Genomic DNA, 22,454 nt, shown 5'->3' on the forward strand with positions numbered 1-22,454 from the left:
ATGCTGCCCCCATGCCCTGGCAGAAGCAGTTCCGGGTGGCTTTCAATTTTGAAAGAGCGTCCAGCAGTCTGGATGCTCTTTTTCGAAAAAGCGGATCGATTTTTCGATCCGCGTATTGTAGTCTAGACGCGCTCTTTCGAAAGAGGCTCTTTCGAAAGATGCTTTCGAAAGAGGCTCTTTCGAAAGAAGCCTGCAGTCTAGACATAGCCAAGGAGCTGTCTGCAGTGCTGCCACTCTCTCAGGCAGCCTGTCTCCTGGTTCTGCATACCTTGTGGCCTCCAGAGACACTGACTGATACTGGTCTTTCCGCTGCTTTTATAGGACTTTCCTGGCCCTGATTGGTTGCTTCTCCCACAGCCACTCCAGTCTGTCTGGAGGACTTTTCTATTGTGTCTCTAGGGTATGGTCAGACCATAGGGCCTCCAGGAGGGGATCCCAAGGCCAGGTCAATTGCATCACGTTCCCTTTGTCTGTAAAAATGTTTATGGATGAAAAGAATCATAGAATCGTAGAATACTAGGACTGGAAGGGACCGCGAGAGGTCATCGAATCCAGGCCCCTACCCTCATGGAAAGTCCAAATACTGTCTAGACCATCCCTGATAGACATTAATTTAACCTACTCTTAAATATCTCCAGAGATGGGGATTCCACAACCTCCCTGGGCAATTTCTTCCAGGCTGTGTCTAGACTGCATCCTTTTTCTGTAAAAGGGATGCAAATTAGACACATCGCAATTGCAAATGAAGTGAGGATTTAAATACCCCCGCTTCATTTGCATAAACATGGCTGCCGCTTTTTTCTGGCTCGGAGCTTTGCCGGAAAAAGCGCCAGTCTAGACAGGGATCTTTCGGAAAATAAAGCCTTTTCCGAAAGATCCCTTATTCCTTTTTTTAAGAGGTATAAGGGATCTTATGGAAAAGGCTTTATTTTCCGAAAGATCCGCGTCTAGACTGGCGCTTTTTTCCGGCAAAGCTCCGAGCCGGAAAAAAGCAGCAGCCATGTTTATGCAAATGAAGCAGGGGGGATTTAAATCCCCACCTCATTTGCAATTGCGATGTGTCTAATTTGCATCCCTTTTACGGAAAAAGGATGCATTCTAGACACAGCCCTAGTGTTTGACTACCCTGATAGTTAGGAACTTTTTCCTAATGTCCAACCTAAATCTCCCTTGCTGCAGTTTAAGCCCATTGCTTCTTGTTCTATCCTCAGAGGCCAAGATGAACAAGTTTTCTCCCTCCTCCTTATGACACCCTTTTAGATACCTGAAAACAGCTATCATGTTCCCCCTCAGTCTTCTCTTTTCTAAACTAAACAAACCCAATTCTTTCAGCTTTCCTTCATAGGTCATGTTCTCTAGACCTTTCATCATTCTTGTTGCTCTTCTCTGGACCCTCTCCAGTTTCTCCACATCTTTCTTGAAATGTGGTGCCCAGAACTGGACACAATACTCCAACTGAGGCCTAACCAGCGCAGAGTAGAGTGGAAGAATGACTTCTCATGTCTTGCTGACAACAAGCAGTATAAGAACCTCTATAGAGTAGTGAAGGAAAAAAGAGCCTCTTCCCAGGATTATCCCTGTCCCTGTCCCTACAGATAGAATCATAGAATCATGCGGAGTATAATTTGATGTATTTCTACAACAGGGAATATAAATAACAAACCCACACCACTAGGTGGAGGCAGATATTTTGAGGAGTTTGTGAGAAAACTTTCAAAAAAGAGAAGTAATATTGGAATTCTGCTTTAAGTCATTTGGCTCACATCTCAGCAGAGTGATCTGTACAATGCTGGATCTTTAATTTTTTTCCATGAAAGAACCTGGTTAAAATCTTTTAAATAAATCATGTTATTTCCACTCTCCTATTTGTCTGTGCTCTAATAGGGATAGAAAAAATATAATTATTGGCTAATAATGGCTTATATTTGAATCAGAGAGTTAGTAAAATTATTTAAAAAGGAAAATCTCTCTAGAAATGCATATTGTTGTTGCATCAAATTCTGCCGTCCTTGCTCAGATCCTCCCAGGTATTGAGATTCCTGGCTCCCATTGGTTTCAATGGAAATTAGTCTAAATACCTTTGAAGATCTGGGCCTCATACCCTACTCTGACAAACCTTAGGTTGAATTAGAGTCAGTCAAACGCTGAGCGGGATTAAGGTGTGCATCTTACTGCACATTGTACAAAAGCTTCTTGCTATCAGTCTATTTTTTGCAGTACAGCTGCTCCCCGAGTTGCAAATGGTCGAGTTACGACCGTTCGCACTTACGACCAAAGCTCCCATGGAGCAGTCGTAAAGGCGGTCCCCGTGTTACGAATGTGACCCGCGCTTACAAACAGCGTGGTCACGTGTAACTCAATGGGGTCCAAGTTACAAACTGATCGAGTTACAGCCAAGTGTTTGGTCTGTAAGTCGGAGAGAGGCTGTAATGTTTTTTCTGTATTCACCAGTTTTGTTTTCTTGCCTCCTTGGACATGTTGGACTTTGTACATAATGGTGAATAAATGGTATATTTATCATCCTCTCTGACTGTAATGTGTTTTGAGTGATGGCAAATTGTCAAGCCATATTCAGTACAGGCTGATCAATTGATACCTATTAGTGAGATAAGCATGTGAATTGTAAGCCCAGGACTTGCTAAGGGCAGGATCCCACTACTACTTGCTGCAGGACAGTGTGCGTTGCTGCAGAACTCTTAGTTGTGTATGTGCACATGACTTGTTTTTGTAAAAATCTGGCCCTGGGGCAAATAAACTAACATTCAACCAACGATTCAGCTTTTTATCTTGTAAAATATAACCAACTGATAAGTAAAATACAACCAAGTAATAAGTAAAGTTTCCTTTTGAGGATATACTATTGCACCAAGATCGGAATGAAGGTTATATGCTAACTCATGAGTTCCCTGACATCTGCACGGTGTTTGTGATGACTTTGCTACACACATTGGTGTCCTTAATCTGTTCTGTGGTCCTGGGGTTATTTGTCACATGCACAAAATTATTCCTATTGCTGATCCACCCATAGTGGACTGATATTGGATGCCTTGCTCTCATGTGAACAGATACAACGAACAAGCATTGTTACAGTTACCTGTACATGATGCTGTGTTTTTGAAAGGCCTGAACTTATGGAGCAGGCGTAGACAGTGAGGGATGCATAAAACTAGCAGAGACAGGAAGTCTCTCTGTGATGACCATGCCCTTAGCTTCTTGTGGAAGTGACCTCCTGTGCATGTATTAAATATGGAGTACTCTTGAACTGTACTGCTGTACACTTTCTATCTAGCGCAGTTGTATAAGACCCCAGTTTGCACAATGGTATGGAACTGGGGCTTAGCCACAACAGACCCTGAATCAGGGAGAAAGTTTCCTAAATATGTAGTATTATTACACTAGTTTCATGTTGGTACCTGGTCAAAGTAGGCTTATCTTCTTGCTTAATTATCTTCTCTGTTGTGCTGTGAATAAATATTACTTAATGACAGTTAAGGACCATCTTATTCTGAGTTTGTACAGGTCCTAAGGCAATGAGATTCTGGCCTATGACTGGGACTATGAGGCAGTACCGCAATACAAATAATCACATGCTGATCTACAGAAATATTTTTCTGCCTTGGACATCCCCACTAGCTTGAGAGATCCAGATGTATCAGTTAGTGAAAATGGAAGCATGTGAACTTGACAGCTTCAGTTTCAGTCCCCTTGTTTCCTGCACTGAGTGTTTTTTCTGCTTTTTACACTAAATGGTAAGCATGTCCACATAATAGTGTGATGAAGATGGATGGATGGGAGGTTTTGACTTCCTTAGTCATGGCGTACTGTTGCAGGAAGGAGGTTTGCTGGGAAGAGATGGGGTCGATCTGACCACAAAAGGGAAGGACATCTTAATGCAGTGACTCACCAATCTTATTAGAAGGGCTTTAAACTAAGTTGAGTAGGGGCAGGTGACAAAAGGCAACTAGGTTCAAAAGGTATCTTTAATAGAGGACTAGTTCTTTGGGGAGAATCAGATATGGAAAATTAGAGTAGAATTACAGGAGCAACAAGAGGGAAATCCCTGGGGGGAATTTGATCAATCCCTTAGATCAGTGTTTCTCAAAGTGATCCGTGAAACCACTTTGAGAAAGTTGCTAACTGGCCGCGCCGGTGTGTTTATTTATGTTGGAAATAAGCCAGGACACTCTGGATGCAGGTGAAAACAAGCAGAGGATTTATTATACATCAGCTGATGGAGTGACACGCAGGGGTTACCCTGGTGAACACTGGTTAATTAACACAATACAATAGATTATATAGTCAGCAGGAGGACGGAGGAAAAATGATTTGATAGGTCTAGCAGCAAGACGAAATGAGCACATAAGCCAATAGAACTACTCAAGATTACATAATATCTCCACCCATTGCAAAGTAACAGCTCGTTAATTAATATACAGGTGGTTATTGTTCAAATGCCAAAACATGTCAGCAAAACAGTAATAACATTTTAGTCTCCATAGATGATGATGTTGCTATAGGAGGCGGGTATGGCCTTGAGTTGGTGCAGCACTTGGTTCTCAGGCTTATTATCTAGGAGTGAAGCAAGACAGTTTAAGCAAATTTTATGAATGTTATCTCAAGCAAAATGTGTTACGTTACCAACTGAGACCCAGTTCGAGTGTTTTAGAACGTGGTTGCTATGGTGCCCAGGGTCTTTCACTGTCTGCAGTTCTTATCCTGACTGTGGTGTTCCCAGGCCTTAATCCTAGAATGGAGTTATGCTGTTTAGAGGCCTACTAGCACATTTAGGGCTGCCTCAGTTTACCCTACAATTTACCAGCACTGAGGCCACGGAGCCTTGCAGGTCCCTTTGGCTCTGGTTAGCCAGTCATAGCAAAAGGAGCTGTGGCTGCTGCTTCCCATGGCTCCCTTTGGCTGCAAACAGCAAGTCGGATCCAATGGGAGCCACGAGGCTTTGTGGCTGCGGCACCAGTAAATAAACACACCAGTGTAGCCAGTTAGCAGTTTTCTCAAAGTGGTTTCATGGACCATTTTGAGTATCACTGCTTTAGACGTCTACTCACAAATTCAAGGAATAACAGGAATAAGCAGTCAGAATTGGGAGTACTAATAGACAAGTCATAACTGAGCTTAAGTGGCATCTCAGATACTTGATGGGATAAATCTCATAACTGCAGTATTGGCATAGAGGGGTACATCTTGTTCAGGAAGAGCATGTAGGAATAAAAGGGAGGTGGTGTTGTATTGTACACTTGTTCTGAGTTCCAGAAAGAGGCAAGAGGCAGACCAGCTGAAAGTCTCTGGGTAAAGACGAAGTGGGGAAAACACATCCAAACCAGGAGGAGGAGGGAGATGAGGCATTTCTAGAACAAATAAAACAAATATCCAGACCCTTATAGTAATGAGGGACTTTACCTACCTAGACATCAGTGGGAAAAGTAATATGATAAAACACAAAATAGCCAATAAGTTCTTGGAATGTCATGGGGACAATGCTTTGTTTCAGAAACTGAAGGAAGTAACCCAGGGCATAGGCATTTAAGAATTGATTCTGCCCAACAGGGAGGAGATGGTTGTGAATCTGTAGGTAGAGGCCTATTTGGGAGAAAGTGATTATGAATAAGGCTGTGAATCATTCATGGAGGTCACAGAAATCATGAAACAAAAAACAGGACTATGTAGCACTTTAAAGACTAACAAGATGGTTTATTAGGTGATGAGCTTCCGTGGGCCAGACCCACTTCCTCAGATCAAATAGTGGAAGAAAATTGACACAACCATATATACCAAAGGATACCATCAAAAAAATGAACACATATGAAAAGGACAAATCAAATTTCATGTGTTCATTTTTTGTATTGTATCCTTTGGTATATATGGTTGTGCCAATTTTCTTCCACTATTTGATCTGAGGAAGTGGGTCTGGCCCACGAAAGCTCATCACCTAATAAACCATCTTGTTAGTCTTTAAAGTTCTACATAGTCCTGTTTTTTGTTTCAGCTACACGAGACTAACACGGCTACATTTCTATCACAGAAATCATGGATTCTGTGACTTTCTGGGACCTTTGTGACTTCCACAGTAGTTGGCGTGGTACATCTCAGGGCATCCCTGGGGCCAGATGCTGTGCTGGAGCATTGGTTGGAGAGCAGTCAGGGTACCCTGGGCAGTTCACCCACCTGGAGTGGAAGTAGTAGTGGCACCCTAGCCTGCTCTCAGAGCGGTGGAGTCTGCTGGAGTGCTGCCTTTCCCCAGCACCTAAAATTTATTTAGGGCAATTTTTAGTAAAAGTCATAGACAGGTGACAGGTCATCTTAACCATAGTTCTCTCCAGCAAAGTGACAGAGTCCCTGTGTGCCTACCTGGTCATCAACAGTTTATGGAATTTGCTTTGGTCACAAGGATGTCACAATAGTGCTTGTGTAAGTTTAACTGGAAGTTCTGGTTGACAGACTGAGAGGCCATCTATCTCTCAGTACTGGAGCTAGTTGGAGAAAGGATTGAGAGAAGGTGTTGAGGAAAGACTAAACCATGAATACATTTGTGAGTGAACAGGAGGTAATTGATAGAGGTAAGGGTCACTATTGTATTTTTTATATCCAACCTGTATCCACACATACACATTCAAGAGCATGGGTGCATAGAAACGTGTAATATTCTCCATTTATATGACCAGATCATTAGCTGCTGTAAATCCAGTGAGCCTCTACTGACTTCCCTTTTAATTGACTTGAGTTGAAGGACTGGCCTACAGCCTCTGAACCTGGAAACTTTCCTGACAACCTGTGTCACTATTGGATGTTATGGGGAAGGTCTTCTTTCCTTTCTCCAGTTGTTTTATGTTGTTAATATGGGTCCTTATTTTATGACTTCTGCATCCTTGGAGCCAAAATCTAGTGGTGCAAAGCATTAGAGATGGGAGAAATTAGAAGGACTTCTCTTCTAGCTGACTGTGTCTAGACTACAAAGTTCTATCACTTTTCTTTTGAAAGAGGCTTTTCTGACAGTTGGCCCGTCTACACTGGGCCAAATGTCAGAAAAAAAGCCTCTTTCAGAACATCCCTTCTTCCTCGTAGAACGAGGTTTACTGAGATGCTGAAAAAACATGTCTGCTTTTCCAATATTTTTTTGGAAAAGCAGACGCATTCCTTGGACGTGGCAGAGCTTTTCTGGGATATCTCTGGTATCCTGGAAAAACTCTGCAGTCTAGATGTACCTGCTGTCTACTTAAGATATTAAGTGGATAGCTAGCATATTAAATGGAGGATAACAAAGCGTTTCTTAGCAACACTAGTGCTCTTAATCCTTCATCATTACTATTGCAACTGTATGGGCAATGTAAGTTACAGTTCTGATTCCATCTGCATCTGGGTGTTGGAATCGAAGGGTAAGGATGGGTAATCGCCTAATCTTGAGCAATCTTTCATGGGAAGGGTAAATTCTGATCAATTCCTCCTCCATGCCTTGGAATGCTGTTACAATGGAGACAGATAAATATGGCATTTCAGATTTCTTGTTAAATATTAAGTCTCCAGGAGAATTTCTGCTGAGAGACACATGGGAGATAAAATCCTGATTTTATTAATACATCAACTATTTCACAGTTTCATAGAGTTTAAGGCTGGTAGGTCATTAGATCATGTACTTTAATCTTCTGTATGTCACAAACCATTACGTTTCACCTAGCAACCCTATGCTGAAACCAAAACTTGTCTTGGACTAAAAATTGTCACTCCTGAAGGGTATGTCAACACAGCAGTGTTAATTTGGAATAACTGATGTTATTGCAAAATAACATAGTCCGCATCTACACAGCAAGCCATTATTTCAACATAATGTCAAATAATGTCAAGCTGGAGGACTTCTTTCTCCGACTCCTATAACCCGCATTTTATGGGGAGTAAGGGAAGTAGGAGGAAGAGTGCTCTTTCCCCGACTTCCTGCTGTGTAGACAGCGCCAAAAGCCGAAATAAACTATTTCAACTTAAGCTGCACAATTGATAGCTCAAGTTGTGTAGCTTATTTCTGCTTTAGCCCTGCTGTGTAGATGTGCCCAAGGCCTAGGAGACTAAGATGCTGTGTGCTGCAGACAGAGGATAGGAGAAACTGAAATGCTACCAATGCCTGAGGCCTTGGCAATGGTAGAGAAATGATTAGGTCAGAAATGCCCTGATGATCCTGGTGGTTGATCAGTGCCCCATACTCCCGAAGAAGACAAATTCCCAACCTCCCAAACAATAATCCCTGCTAGTCTGACCCAGGGAAAATTCCTCCCCACCCTCAAATCTGGAGATCAATTGCATCCTGACCAATGTTCTCTCCAATTCTACGTGTAGAATACATTTTATGTGCATTGAGGCATGTACGGATGTGTACAACCATTAGAAACACATGTCTGCCACCCAAGTGCTCAGTTTACAGGTAACACTGATCCTGACTATGTGAGCAAGACTTACCAAGACTTAATCTCTGAGGCTTCACATAAAGGTATGGGGCAATCACCCTACCCATAGAAAACACCTAGCTAGATAATTTCATGGAGGTTAGGTCCATAAAAGGCTATTAGCCAGGGGATAAAATGGTGTCCTTGGCCTGTGTTTGTCAGAGGCTGGAGAGGGATGGCAGGAGATAAATCGCTTGATAATTGTCTTCTGTCCACCCTCTCTGGGGCACCTGGTGCTGGCCACTGTCGGCAGACAGGATACTGGGCTAGATGGACCTTTGGTCTGACCCAGTACGGCCGTTCTTATGTTCTTATGTTGTGCATTGGGGGAAAATCTTTTAGGGTCTCTAGAGGCAACTGGACAAATACCTATTCCATGTGTCTTCTCTGCAAGTATTTAAATTACCATAAAATAAAACTGAAGCCTTTTTTCAAAACAGAGTGCATAAAGTTTGACTTCTCAATTCATACAGTGGGGTCTTTAAAAAGTGGCTTGATTTTCAAGAGATACTGAACCCCTAGAAGTTCTTTGCACCATCCATAGGTAATTCTGGGTGCTCAGCACTTTTGGAAATGACACCCTGACTAAGCAAAACACTTCAGCATGTGTTTAACTTTAGATTTATTTGTTGGCATTGAGTTAGGCATGTGATTAATTTGTTGAATCAGGATGTAGGCGTGTTAATATGGATTTAGGAGTTTTAGTTTAGGCACCCAGTTTTAAAAATCTTGGCTATAAATTATTCTGTGTGCTATCAAAATGCCTACATTAATAGTAAAGGTGGAAAAGATTATTTTATGTGGGGATCTTATTTAAAAGGAGCAGCTTTTCCTTATTATAATCCGTCCCCCCACAATAGCTCTGCAAACAGACATGGTCACCATGAGGGAAGAAAAGGATTTGCATGATTCCCAGGTCCACTTATCACCATGTCTGGTCTCCTACAGAGTCTTTACTAGATAGTGAATTAAAGACACAAGCCCTGAATCCCAACATCAATGATAACCAGCAGAATCCTTTCCTTTAATTTCAGCTGTTTACAGCGAGGTTGTTTTCCTCCTGGACCATATGGACGATCAAGATAAGGCCTCTATTGCCCTTCAGATTGTCAAGATAGCTGAGACCAAACTGGCTGTCGTTGTGACTGTTCTGCTAGAAAAACTTCAGCAGGATGAGGTAGGGCAGTTTCATCAAATCACATCTGTTTTCCATGTTTCCACTCCAAATTCTGTTTGACTTCATGGAAGTAATTCAATACAGAACTTGGCTCAGCCCACCTTCAGTGTAAGCAGTATTTACCCTTCTGTCTTCATGCAAAACTCATCATGCAAAATTCTGTTACAGATCAGGATGATATAATAAAGAGACACTCAGAGGAGCACTGTCCTTTTGTACACACTGGAGTACATGGGCTGTATATTATAAAAGTGCACTGTAGGGGTATCTATAATCTCTTATAGCAGTAGTTTGTCCTCCTTTAGCATCTTCATCCAAAAACCTCAAAGCACTTACCTACTTACGCATGAATTAGGTTTTACAGCACCTTTGGGAGAGTGATAAACATCCCCATTTACTGATGGGCTGTGTCATGGGGAATTAAATAACTTGTTCAACACCACATAGTGAGTTAGTAGAAGAATGGTGAATAAAACCCATGTGAACTGACTCTCTGCTCTAAACCCAAGACAACACTTCTTAATTATAATGACATATGATTGGGATATAGCTCTGAAGGGTTCTTAAATAATCCAACCCCCTTTTTCTTTTATTAATACTCGCATCCAGCAAAGTCCATTTCTCTATTAAGGGTCAACACAGAAGGCATTTTAGTTTCAAGTACCAGGAAGCCAAGACAAGCAGTTCATTTCTGGCTCGCTTGAATAGTGTGGGGCTCTTGTATTCATAAGTTATCAATTATGATTTTCAATTAAAAATCCTCCTTACATTTAAAAATGAATGGAAAGAGGCAGAGCCTCTCCCCACTAGAGCAGTAATAATAGCAGTTTGCAGCAGCATCCTTTAAAAGCACAACCACTGGAATGTGTAGCCAACCATTGGCTTTGAACATTCCAAAGTGCTTTATGACCTTAGCAGGCAGTTCACACCTTCAGCTGCCTGAATTCAGAGTTATAGACTCACAGGAGACAGATGTGAAAGGCTTGTTGGATCATCCAATTTCCCAGCAGTGCCTTTTTCATTTTTTTGGGCCAAACCAATTTTAAAAGCTCCTAGTGACTGGGTTTCCACCACTTTCCAATGAAGACGATGTAATAACCTGATAGATGTCTTATAGCTGGGGCATTTTTCCTGATGTTAAAGTCTAAATTTTAGGTCTCTGATACTGCCCCCTGCTGTGCAATGTACGTGCTGCAGGGTAAGAAACACTGACTCCTAAGCATCCTCACTCCACAGTGCATGCTATGCAGCAAGGAGGTGGTGGCTGGCTGGAGTAGGCAGTCACGGTTGTGCTGACTCTGTGGAGGAGAGCTGACCTGATCTGAGCCCAGGGGAGTCCAGTTGTTTTCCCACTGTGATGTGATACGATTCATTTTAGATCCAAGAGAAACCAGGACACTCCAGGGATACTTAACCACTTTCTTATTTATTGCAAGCTTTAAGCAGTTATGACAGTTGTTTAAGTTTTACAAGCCTTAAAAACAATTACTACACAATTTAAACCTTAAATGCCATACATTCTAAAGCAAGAATATAGTGCAAAGCAATGCAAAAGCAATTAATAAAAGAGCTACTATAATACAATAAGAAAGACTAGTTCACTTACACTTCACCCGTATGCTACCTACAGTAGCAGGCAGGAGGTCAGGGTTCCTTTTCTTCCCATGCATTGGAACACCATGCACTGGATCACCGGTGTGAAGGGCCTATTTACTTCTAGTTACATCGAGCAGTACCTGTGGGTCAATCCTGCTCATTCCCTCCCACGGATTGTTCTTACTAAGCCCATTTTATAGCAAAGCGAGACTTGGTTGTTCTAATAATATTTACCAATTGATTACGTATTGTGTAGGATATGGAACATGCCCAATACCCTATCTGGAGTACATCCTGTCACTCAGGATGTTGCTGCTATGTGCATAGTTGACAGTTGTATGGCTGCATCTGTAATTTGTGGTTATCAGAAACAGAAGTACCTGTACAAGATTGCTTGCCATGTGTTCTTGACATAGTCTCACGTACCATGCTTCATCTGCATTGTTATGCAAAACATTCCTTCCTCTCACAGCTTCTCCCATGACCTTGCCTGCATGCTTATGTGCACCAGACTTGAGACAGGCCTGGGTTTTGCTTGTTAGAGATCCGCACGTGTTAAAGGGAGACGTGGCCATTTATTGTCAAGGCAGGCTCCCCTACACCCACCCAACCTCACCCTGATGCATGAGGTCAGATCCCATAGAGGTTGCAGGTCTCTATTTAAAAGTCAGTTCTGCTGGCCTCCCTGCACTTTTTAAATTTTTCTCCTGAATTACTTCCAAGCTGTTGATCTTTTCTGGGGAATGTGGTGCCAAAAAAGTGAAATAAGCCAGAAGCAGTCACACCTCAGATGAACAATGAGAAACTGTTGTCTTCCTGCTTTATGACAAGATTCCTGTATGTAACAAACCCAACCCAGATGGCTGACTTTTTTTTTCACTGTCACTCCAGGTCACTTGTTGTTTCCCACTTTTCTCCCTCTCATTATGTCAGTTATATTGACCCCCTCTCTAGGTGCGCTAGTTTGCAGTTCTCTGAAATCAGTCTTGTTCTGCTCAGGTTTCTAATTTCTCTGTGCCCCTCTTTATTATTTCTCTGTCACAACTCATACCTTCAACTCCTCCATATTTAGTATCATCTGTGAATTTGAACTTTGATGGACCCCATAAAAGAGACCTTCAAGTGTGCTACTGTCAATGTAGAGGTAACTCCTGAGCTAATTTTCCCTAAAAGCTGCAGAAGATTTACTGCAGGAGTTGGGTATTTTATCATTGTATTTACAAATTCTGTCTGGAGTGGATAAAAAAAGGCATGATGCTAATAATAACAATAACAACAATAACAATAATAATAATAATAATAACAACAATAATAATAATAAACGAAATTAGATAAGGGGGCAGTGCAGGGCCCTTATTCTGATTAAAAATTTGTAAATTGCTCAGCTTCTTCTGAAATACTGCTAGCTGGGGTGATTGTGGAGGGCATAGCAAGTTTTATACAAATGAAGACTAGGGGTTACTTGAGTGAGTATGCAGGCTGTGGAATCAGTGTGGTCTAGTGGAGAGGACTCCAGATAGTGAATCAGAAGACCTGAATTATTTTCCTGGCTATTGATCTGCTCTTTTAGCCTGGGCTAGTTGTTTCATGTTTAGATTGTAAACTCTTTTGGGCAGAAGCTTATTAGCGTAAGTGTTACTATATTGCGTTACTATATTAGCTTATAGCATTACTATATTGTCATCAAGGAAACATTTCCCCCAATTGTTCTTTTATGTTTTGTCCCCAGAAAAACAGAGTAGACATTTACTGTATCCTGGAGAAAGTATTACAGCAGGATGCCCAGGTCCTAAAGAGAAGGCTACTGAGCAAAATAATAACACTTGCCTCAAAGCACATGAGAGAGACTCAGGTAAGTTAGATTAACGGAAGTGTTGGAGCATAAGCTTTTGTGGTCAAAGACCCACTACACTGCTTTTGCAGATTCAGACTAACACGGCTACCCCTCTGATACTCAGGTAAGTTAGTTTTCCCTATATGCTAATGACAGGAATGAAAGCTTAAACTAATTAAAACATTGTTTGTAAACTATATACTGAAACTCCAGGATTAATGACTGCTAGGGGCCCACAGATCCCCACACCGTCCTCCAGAAATCCCAGGTCCTAAGCAGCATGTGACTAGTTTCATCTTGTTCAAGTTACACGTGTGCTTAAGTGCTTTGTAAGGTCAGGATATTGTGACATATATCAGATGCAGAGAGGCCTACCGTTTCTTAACAAGCAAGTATTTTGTGAAGTCTCCTAGGGATTTCATTATTGATACTGATTTTGTGTGGAAGGTGCTCTGATACTATGGTGTTAAGCAGCAGGATGAAACCTTTAAACAGAATCGGAGCTGTTTCCAAAAGAAGCAGTATTTGGATTTAGGGTATAGTTTATTCAGGAAAATTCTCTGAATATCTTGAAGCTGCCCACCTCCTCTGAGGGAAAAATATCATGTCACTATGATAGCCAATCATCCACCACAAATAGCTAATAGCGAATAGTCTAAGCAGCTTGCAAACAACTGAAAGGCTGACAAGTGTTTAGGCAAACGATTCAATGATTATTTATGACTCATGATTCTGTTCTCAGAAAGTTGGGTGGAAAACAGAAATAAGAACTTGATTCATTTGAGCAGCATTGGCTGGTGTAGTTGGCTTTAATCACTTCAGTCTCTCTCTTTTTGTATTTTTTAAGGAAGCAACAAATGAACTAAAAGTGGCAGCGAGCAACACATTAGTGGCTCTGGCACGCTGCTATTTCGGTGAGGTGATGTATGAGCTTCAATGTCATCTGAATCCACTGAAGCTGTCTGACGTGTTCACTTTGATTACGCTGGGCAACCTATCATCAGCTTATCGTAGGTCAACTTCCATCTTTTGTTTCAAAGTTATTGTCTTCCATTTAAGGACAGAGGTTCACGCTCTGTACAGCTACACAGAGTGCTATTTGGGGGGCATGAGATGAACTGCTGTGGCTGGTTCCAGTTGCTAGACCATGAGCTATCCACACCAAGGTGCAAGCTCTTATGCCCCATTTGAAGTTCTTAAAGGACAGGATTGAGGAAAATCAGGTCTAGTGGAGCTCTTCTCCATTCCATTTCTCATCCCTCCCCAGTGCTCTCTCTCCTACTCTGGGAGAGGATTGGGCATCTGGCACAGCTGCACATTGGTGGAGAATGCTCCTCCTCAGGGTAAATCCCCCACTGATTTTTTACTTCTGCCTTATCATTTGTGTACGCAGCACAAAATGACCTAAGAGCCCATAGCATCCGACCCAGCGGTGTTTCTAAATGCGATAGTAAGAAGGCAGATAACAGTCAATTGTCTGTCTTCCTTTTCTTCTGGTCCTTCTTTTCAGCACTCAAGTGCATTCCTTTTGTGGGAATGACCCTGTACGGCATGAGCTCCATGCGGATGTTAGACGACGAGAGCAGGCTGAGGCAACAATTTTGTGGTGGTAAGTGCCAGCACTTATTGTAGATGTCCAAAATGGATATTTAGGGGCCTTGGTACAGAGTTAAGTGACTGATCGTTTACAAACAGGCTCTGAACTGGATTGTACCAGGGGCTGAGTCCTCATGCTCCTGTGGCACTCAGTGGAGTTGAGAGTACTCCTTACTTTGCTGGAGGTGCTGAGCATTTGTAAGTTCATGCCCTTTATGACTTGTGGATATTTTAAAAATAAACAAAAGCTGATGCTGCCCATGTGCCAGGAAACTCCTGGGGGAGAATGTGCAGGCAACAGACTGAATTACATTTAAAAATTTCCCGTTTTCCACCCCTCCACCCATTCCTCCTCTTTAGTTGCTTAATTATCATCTCCTTTCACCCTCTTTCTCTGTCCTCTGGTCTTCTCCACTTCTCTCTTCCTTTGCTTTTTAGTTGATGCTCAAGTAAGGCCACGTCTACACTATGCAGAAGATCAATGCTGCTGCAGTTGATCACCAGGGTCCAAATTAGCAGGTCTAGTGAAGACCCACTAATTCGAACTGAGTGGGTGCTCCCGTTGGCACCGGTAGTCCTGCTTCTCATGAGGAATAACACTCCTGTCAACCTTCCACTGTGTGGACAGTCTGAAAACACGATTTAAGATACGTCAGCTCCAGCTACATAATTAACATAGCTGGAGTTGCGTACCTTAAGTCAACTTTCCCCTTTAGTGTAGATCAGGCCTAAGGGATTAATCCTGCACCTTTGAGATAAATGGGAATTTTGCCATTAGCTTCATAGAACATAGGATTGAGCCTTAATTTTCCTTTCAAGGGCAGCGGGTGCATCTAATTTTAGGGCAAAATGCTGTCAAATCTCAGTATAGCTAAGAGGAGTTAGGGGCACTGAACATCTTTCAGACAAACTGTAACCCAACAGGAAATCATACAGTTTTAGGGCTAAATAAGCAATAACTGCAGAGGACATGAATCATTCAGAAAACAGCTGGTCAAAATATTTTGTTTTTGTATTACATTTTTCATATTTTTTTCCAAGTTGATGGAATATTAAACTGAAAAAATGTCAATGACAGTTTTAATCAGGATGTGTTCAGTGTTTTTGTGCAGCTAAAAAGGTGGCTGAAATTTGTTGATTTTTGAAACATGTGAATGATCTTTGTAATTTGAAATTTTGAAAAAAACAAGAGTAAACACTTTTAATTTAATTTCAACTACCTTTACAATCAGCTCTAATTAAGAGGTAACAAGGGAGAAAAAAATATGTTTTCAAATGATGGGAATTAAAAAGAGATGGAGAGAGACAAAAGAGAAGAAAGCCTTTTGAGAAACAAGAAACGGAAAGGAGGGAAGAGAAATCATTCAAAACTGTTATTGGATTTCATCAGCTGTTCCTGAATTGGGCATGGAATTGTAATAAACTACAAGCCTGGGTGTGTCCACTGATAAAACAACGTATCCTTATTACTAGTGCATCCTTTTCATATTGCCTGTCTTTTTTCCTTCCATGCAGTTCTGGAAAAATGGTCAAGGGCAGTAAATGTATATTTTAGTAACTGGGAAAAGTGGCCATTTCCCAAAATGGGTAAATCTCAGTTCTGTGATGAAATTCTTCCCCTCTATCGTCATGTGACAAGCAAATGGACCACATGTGAAGATTTGGAGGTGAGAATTGTAGGCTTTCTAAACCTTTATGAGAAATTGTATTGTTAAATTCTCTGTGTATGGCACTCTTTGTGATGATGGAGTTCAATGGCAGGTTCTTTGGGATAGAACGGAGTATGATGTAAAACATTTAAAAAAGATTATAATGTCACAATCTCATGGAAATTCTGTCTGTACATAGTGAACATAGATTCCAGTTTTGTCACCTGACATGCAGATGAATATAGGAGAATGGGCTAAATTCATTCCTGGCAGATGTCTATTCAGTTCCAGTAGAGTTACAGCAGGAATGAGTTGGTTTAGTGTGCATACTAATCTGGGGAAATATCCCACTTGGGAAAGTTGTGAGGTGCAGTAGAATATAATTCTGAAACCAACACCATAGCTGTGTCTAGACTGGAAAAACTTGCCAGCTGTCTACACTGGCTGCTTGAATTTACGGAAAAGCACTGATGATCTCATGTAAGATCGTCACTGCTTTTCCGGAAATACTATGCTGATCCCGTTCAGGCAAAAGTCCTTTTCCGAAAGACTTTTGCGCAAAAGGGCCAGTGTAGACAGCACAGTAGTGTTTTCTGCAAAAAAGCCCCGATCGCAAAAATGGCAATTGGGGCTTTTTTGCGGAAAAGCGTGTCTAGATTGGCCACGGACGCTTTTCCGCAAAAAGTGCTTTTGCGGAAAAGCATCCTGCCAATCTAGACGTGCTTTTCCGAAAATGCTTTTAACGGAAAACTTTTCCGTTAAAAGCATTTTCGGAAAATCATGCCAGTGTAGACGAAGCCATGCATGAGTCTTAACTCTTTACCAGGAAATATTGAGATAGGGCTGTTTCAACAGTGGAAAAGGGAAATTGCACTCGTCAGCAGTAGAAAAGATGGGCCCATTGCATGATATTGAATGAATTTGTAGGAACATAAATTCTGTGTCTCTATGTAGCTCAAGCAGGCCATTATCAAAGCCCTTGGTACTATGATGAGCCTCCTCCTGCATAAAGAAGAGCATCAAGATAAGGTGTTTGAACAGATCCCATGGCTTCTTGAGCAATATAAAGAGGATGTTAATGTTTTTCATGTCACCAAGGTGAGATACTTATTAAAATAACTATCAATGTGTGCGCATAGGTGAACTGCACTAGCTGCTACCAGTGGCGTTTCCTGGTCTACATAGTGACTTGTTAGATAATAGATAAACACACAAGTCTTGATTTTATAGACATGGTGACCCAGGTGACAAGTTTTGTAGGTAAAAGCCTCTCATGAAAAGTATCTTCTGTTTCTGGAGATGATAAGGAGGTAAGAAACAAAACACCTTTTCCCTCCCCCCCCCCCCCCCCGCCCCATAAGATACTCCCTCCTTGTGATTTACTGGTACATCCTATCAACTCTGTGTCTCTCTTTTAGATTATAAATAAACTCCTCAGAGCAGGGGCTGCTGTGTGTTGTCTCTGGGCAGTATTAAGTAAACTGCCAGTAGCTGAAAATTAATACTAAGAAGGCCTGAAGTGCATTGCTTTAGATTATATAACTAGATAGATATAAAATCACTGTCTATTTCATCTACTGTTGTGTACAGGGCTGTTGTAGCTGTGTTGGTTCAAGGATATTAGAGAGACAAGGTGGGTGAGATAATATAATTAAAGATATTATTTCACCCACCTTGTCTCTCTTATTTCATCTACCCTCAGTATCACATGACCAAGGTAACTCTTGTCTGCTGATAGTGAGAGGATGGAGTGAGGGCAGTTGGCTTCAGTAGTATGATTGAGCATGCTCAGTCTCTGTGAGCTGGCTCAGTACAAGCCAAGCAGCAAATCCAGGGCCACAACCCTGCTGCCCTTCCCCCCTCCCCACTTCCTCCATGGTTTACTCCCAATCTATGTTGGCTTTCTGGTCCAGAATATGTGGTTGCTTTTGGGATTGGAATGCCCATGACTTTGAGGGAATCAATGTCTCATGGACTTGACTAAAAGTATCAGAGGACTACACAAGAGCCTAAATGTAGTAAAATATGTAGATTTCATCAGAGCTATCCTGGAAGCTTCAAGCAGCAAAGAAGAAAAGTGTGTAGGTACAGGAAGGAGTTAGACTGTCATCTCATTATCAATAGCCTGGAAGAGAACATAAAATCATCATTGATAAAATTGGCAGATGAAATAAACATTGGGGAGTGGTAAATAATGGAAAGGACAACTCACTGATTCAGAGTGATATAGATCATTTGGTAAACTGGGTGCTAACAATAAATGTGCATTTAAATATGGCTGAATGTAAATAGATGCATCTAGGAACAAAACAATGTAGGTGATACATACATGTTGAGGGATGCTTCCTGAGAAACAGTAACTCTGAAAAATATTTTGGGAAACTTGGTGAATACTCAGCTGAACATGAGCTACAAATGCGATGCTGTGGCCAAAAAAGCTGAAGTGATACTGGGATGCATACATGGGGAAATCTCAAGGAGGAATATAGTGGGAAATGCAAAGTTCATTTCCACACTAGAACTGACCAACAGATATTGGTAGATACCCCTGATACCGGCTTCCTGTGAGAAGAGTGCCTTCCACACCCTGCTTGGCTTATAGCAATTCAGCAGGATGCCATTTGGGCTGCACAGAGCCTCAGCCACTTTTCAGCAGCTCACGAACCAAATATTGCAAACATATATGCAATATACAGCCGTGTGCATTAAGAATATTGTCATCCACAGCACCAGCTGGGGGAAACACCTCTGACATCTTAGCAAGGTATTGTAAGCCCCAATAGATGCAGGACTCACTGTGAATCCAGCCAAGTGCCATCTTAGTGAACACAGTAGGAAGGGGAAAACTATAGCTTCTTGATAAATAAGGTCTAAGGCTTGTGTGACTGCCCCACCTCCATGACAAAGAAACAGGTGCCACAATACTTCAGACACAGTGGCTGCTTAGTACTCAACTTCATCACACTGGGCACCCTATTATTGGACCTGATGAAGAACACCCAATCACAGAAAGTCCAGTAATCAGAAGACTGTGAGGAAGCCTTCCAGGCCCTGTGAAAACAGCTGAACCAAGAGCTGGTCCTATCCCATCCAACTTCACAAAGACTTCTATCCTTCAAATGGAGGTCTCGGAGGTAGGACCAGGAGTGGTACTATCTCAAGAAATAGGTGGGAAGGAGCACCAGATCCTTTATCTCAGCCGCAAGCTGTTCTCCTGAGAGACCTGCCGCCCTACTATAGCAAGGGAGGCCCTGGCCATGAAGTGGGTGATCTACACCCTGGGGGTATGTCTACACTACAAAGTTAATTCGAACTAACGGATGTTAGTTCGAATTAACTTTGATAGGCGCTACACTAGCGCTCCGCTAGTTCGAACTTAATTCGAACTAGCGGTGTGCTTAGTTCGAACTAGGTAAACCCCATTGAACGAGGACTAAGCCTAGTTCGAACTTACTAGTTCGAATTAAGGGGTGTGTAGCCCCTTAATTCAAACTAGTGGGAGGCTAGCCCTCCCCAGCTTTCCCTGGTGGCCACTCTGGCCAACACCAGGGAAACTAGTCTGCCCCCCTTCCGGCCCCGGACCTCTTAAAGGGGCACAGGCTGGCCAGCACCCAGCTAGCAGACCCTGCACCTGGCACGGCTCGAGCCAGCCACCCGCTGCCACCCAGCCATCCCCCTCTTCCCGGGACCAGGCTGGCGGCTCTCGGGAGCCTGCCCAGGACCGCACCCGCCTGGTTTAGTGCGGACATCATGGACCTCGTCCACGACCTCCGCACTAGGCACAGGAAAGTGGCCGTCTAGGGCAGGAGAGCTGCCAGCCTGGCCACCTAGGAGCAGGTGTGCATGAAAATGAAGGTGGTCCACTGAGACCCCCAACCCTGAGCCCTGAGCTTACAATGGGCGTATTGGGTCATACCAAAGGTCCATCTAGCCCAGTAGCCTGTCTGCCGACAGTGGCCAACCCTAGAGACCCTGGAGGGGATGGACCGAAGACAGTGATCAAGCCATTTGTCTCGTGCCATCCCTCTCCAGCCTTCCACAAACTTTGGGCAGGGACACCACTCCTACCCCCTGGCTAATAGCACTCCATGGACCCAACCTCCATCACTTTATCTCACTTCTCTTTAAACTCTGTTCTAAGTTCTAGCCGTCACAACCTCCTGCAGCAAGGAGTTCCACAGGTTGAATCTTTGCTTTGTGAAGAGCAACCTTCTGTTAGTAGTTTGAAGCCTGCTACCCATTCTTTTCCTTTGGTGTCCTCTAGTCCTTCTATTATGGGGACTAATGGAGAACTTTTCTTAATGCATCCTCTCCACCCCACTCATGCTTTTATGGACTTCTATCCTATCCCCCCTTAGTGTCCTCTTTTCTAAGCTGAGAAGTCCCAGTCTCTTTAGCCTCTCTTTATATGGGACCTGTTCCAAACATCTGATCATTGTAGTTGCCCTCCCCTCTCCCACCCTCTCTCTTCCCCTCTCCCACCTCCTTTTCCCAGTCTCCCCGAGTTTTGTTCAATAAAGAGAGATTCTATTTTTGACCACACGTTTTCTTTATTTTGTACATCAGGAAGGGGGGCTAGGGAAGGGTAAGTGGAAGGAGGTGACGGAGGAATGGGGTACGAGCCCCCGATGGGGAGGACTGGGCTGGCTCTGCGTGCTTCTGGGGGTGGAAGCTCTCCTGCAGCCCCCCAATTGCTCCTTCTCCCCAGATGGCAGCCTGCGGCAAGTACAGCCAGGCTGATGGCCGAGTGCTGTGATGTGCCCAGTGTGGGCACTCAGAGCACTCCAAGCCAGGACTGCTTTGCAAGAGGGGCACCCCTGAGAACTGTCTGTCCGGGGTGGGGGTCGGGTCCCTTTAAGCACAGCCCTCGGCTAGCCTGAGGCAGCAGCTCCACGCTCTAAGTCCTCATGTGATGCCCTGCCGGCACTGCTTCCGGCTATCCTTAACCCCGGTTCAGGGTCCACTTAATGTGGACATGCTAGTTCGAATTAGCAAAACGCTAATTCGAACTAGTTTTTTTAGTCTGGATGCATTAGTTCGAATTAGCTTAGTTCGAATTAACTAATTCGAACTAAGTTAGTTCGAATTAGCGCTGTAGTGTAGACATACCCTGGGATATCCTGTACTGGGGAAGCCCTTTCAACTGGTCACCAACCATGCACCCCTCAGATGGATTAATAACATGAAGGACACCAGTGCCTGAATCATGAGGTAGTACTTCCCGCTCCAACCCTATGACTTCTGTACGTTACGCTGGGCCAGGGAAGGCTCATGCAAACACAGACTTCTCCCAAGTGGAAGGAGACGATGAAGAGGAAGGTCCACCAATGGACACCCTCTTAAGGGGGAGTGTTTGTGACAGAGGATACCCCCCATGCATGGTTCAGCGGGGGCTAATCATGATCTGTGGGCTATGCCCCTTCATACTTGCTGGGAATGCTCCAACTGGAACCAGGATATAAAAGGGAGCAGCTCAGTTCTGTCTAGGCTGACAGCTGAAGGGAGCAGAGGTGCTTTGCAGGCTTTTGTGGAGGGACTGCCAGTGCCCTAGGATGCAGAAACCAGCCAGCCTGTGGTTCCAGTTGACCCCCCCCCCCCCCCCCCCACAACCATCCAATGCCACAGATGGAGGAGAGACCACGGAGTTACTGAGATGACCTGCTGCAGAAGAATGGTGGGAAGTAATCTATGTGAACTAAGCATTATTGAGTTGAGGTATTAGTCTTTGACTCTGCATGTTTTGGAAGAAACCCCATTGAGCTGCAAGACAAGGCCCTGGGCTGGGACCCTGTGGAGTAGGTAGAGCCTGGTGGAGAAGGGCTGGCCACTAGGCAACACTGGTTTGCCCCAAAGGGTGGTTGAGCACTAGGTTGCACGGTCGTACCTAGAAGGGCTTGGGTCGTTGAGCTGAAGAGCCTCATTAAAGGGCTGCTGCACTGACCCTGACTATTAGGCAATGCTGCTCTAAGAACCAGGCCTGCTATGGTGGTTGGGGAGACTAGGTCACTTGGGCTGCCTTAGTTCTTTAACTCCTCCACAACCTGATACCATCCAAACAGGGTGGACCTACCCTGTGACAGGTGACTTACTTACAGTCTATAATAGCTGCATGGGGAAATATATGTAATGACCTAGCAGAGAAAGGCATGACATGATCC

The sequence above is a fragment of the Pelodiscus sinensis genome, chromosome 33, assembly GCF_049634645.1.
Source record: "Pelodiscus sinensis isolate JC-2024 chromosome 33, ASM4963464v1, whole genome shotgun sequence".
NCBI lineage: Eukaryota > Metazoa > Chordata > Testudines > Trionychidae > Pelodiscus > Pelodiscus sinensis.